Raw genomic sequence first — 2486 nt, 5'->3', positions numbered from 1 at the left:
GTCCTGGAACTCACTCTGTAGACCAGGCTGGCCTCGAACTCACAGAGATCTGCCTGCCTCTGCCTCCAGAGTGCTGGGACTAAAGATGTGCCCTCCCACCACCATTTTGTTGTGTATTTTCATTGAGAGTCTAACCTTTAAAGGCCGAGCCATCTCTCCAGCCCTGTTTTGTATTTTTGAGATGGAGCCCCACTATGTATTTCTGACTGTCTCAGAACTCACAGAGATCCACCTGCCTTCAAATACCAAGTGCTGAGACTAAAAGCTTGTGCTGCTATGCCCAACAAGATTCATTTTATTGACTGGGAGGTGGTAGCGCACGCCTTTAATGAGACTGGGTCTCATCTATTAGAGATGTATTAGGAAGCTAATGTGACTCTGAGCTTCTGATCCTCCCGCCTTCAGCCCTGAGCACTGTGATGGCAGGAATATTGGCCTGCACCCTGCTTTTCCAGTGCTGTAGACTGAAGATGGACCTGTAGGCCATCACACCACCCACAAGAGCCAGGCTCTCAGCCTGATTTGCTCTTCTGCTCCTACCCTTTCACCCTCTGACCAGACTCCTCGCCAAGCCTCTCTCTTTCTCAAGAGCCCCATGCCCAGCGCTATTCTCTTCCTCAGCCAATGACCTCACTACTCCACACCGGATGGTCATGACCTTGTGACCACCCTGCTCTACTTTTATAGTAGCTGGGTGCTAGGGTGGGCACCCAGCTTCAGTGGCTCCTGACGTTGGCCCTCAGCTCCCTGGTGCTGCACACTAGTGGCCAGCATAGGACACGAGTGCACCCAGGCCCCGTTTCTGTTGCTCCAGGGTCCTTGCAGCATCCAGGGCCTCAACCATGGGTGAAATTCTTGTCATTTTAAAATCGCGGGAAGAGAAGTCACACCGTACAACATGGCTCATATGGGAGGTTTATTGGAAGAGGAGAGAGAAGGGGCAGAGACCCGTCCTGGGGACAAGAGTGGTAGGAGAGGGACAGGGAGAGGGGACAGGAGGTGGGCAAGGCCCACCCTTTAAAAGGGAACGTAGGGAATGTGCACAGGAGGTGCTCTTAGTGACCGCTGCTGAGGACATATCCTGTCAGGACCCCAAGAGCAGGCCAGTGCAGATGCCTGAATGCTAACATTCCTTCCTTTTGCTTATCATAAAAAGGTGAGGCGTTCGAAAGGGGTAGCAGGAGAGGTGGGGATGAGGACTCTGTGTTCTCAAGACTGCCTCCTGCCGGTCTGGGGGGGGGTGACCACCTTTTGGGGACATGAGAAAGCTGGGGTGCTGGCCATGTCCTGGGGTAACCAGCTGTTTCACTTCACTGTCCATGCTCTATTGGGCCATTCGGTGCCTCTTGGACCTGGCAAGATGCTATTTGAGGTGGATCCAAGTCGACTCCCTAGAACCCACAAGAACTTAAAGCCCCCCTGCTCCTTTCCCATCACCACAACACCGCCTTGACACCCTCTGTCTGATAGGAGACTCAGGTGGTTGACTACTGAGGGCAGTCAATAGTAAAAAGAGAGAGAACAAATTTGTGCCACACTGGGAAGGCTGTCTCCTGAGAAGGCAAGGAAAAGTGACAGAGGAAAGGTCACCAGGGCCAGATGGAAATAGAACCCGTGTGTGCTGAACAAGACGACGAAGCTGGCTTCTCCATCCGACTCGCACGTTGCAGCAAACAGGACATTCAGAGAGGGACAGCAGACAGGAAAAGAAAGTGGAGAATTCTTCCTCAGTTTCCCAGCTGCCTGGTTCCGGGAATACTGAGGCCACACTCGATTTGAAAGGAGTGGTCAGTGGTCTCCAAGAGACATCCCAATGGGAGCAAGGAGGTGTAAACGATAGCACAGTTCCTGCTAAGGGTCTGCAGTTCCTAGCATCCCATGAATTCAGAGAGGATCAGATTAACTAGGCACAGGCTCTTCCGTGTATCAGCATGCAAGCAAGGGCCAAGGGCTCTGAGCCCAAGAGAGACACAGTCATTTGGTACCAGGGCTTCCAGAAGAGTCAGAAGGCTAGGAGAAGGCTGTGATCAAGAAAGGTAGCCTCACGTCCAGGTGGAAGAGAGCTGATCTGTTGAGGGTGGAGCAGGTGGGTAGAGTCCCAGCGTAAAGTGATTACCTTTCGGAGGGCCCTGCCACTAGGCAAACATGCGGCAAGCAACAGAGTTAGTGTAGGAGGTTTACTGGGGGAGGGGGAAGGCGGAAGAGTGGAAGGATGATACCCTCGTCCACCTATCGGATTGCTGGCACAATGTTGTCAAGGCTCCATAAAATAGATATATAGTGTATATAAAGGGATATATATAAAATATAGATATACAGTGTATATACAGGGATATATAAAATATAAATACATAGTGTATATATAGGGATATATAAAATATAGATATATAGGCCGGGCAGTGGTGGCGCACACCTTTAATCCCAGCACTCGGGAGGCAGAGGCAGGCGGATCTCTGTGAGTTCGAGACCAGCCTGGTCTACAGAGC

The sequence above is a fragment of the Microtus ochrogaster genome, unplaced genomic scaffold (assembly GCF_000317375.1).
Source record: "Microtus ochrogaster isolate Prairie Vole_2 unplaced genomic scaffold, MicOch1.0 UNK90, whole genome shotgun sequence".
Lineage (NCBI taxonomy): Eukaryota > Metazoa > Chordata > Mammalia > Rodentia > Cricetidae > Microtus > Microtus ochrogaster.
Note: the sequence above shows the minus strand (reverse complement) of the source record.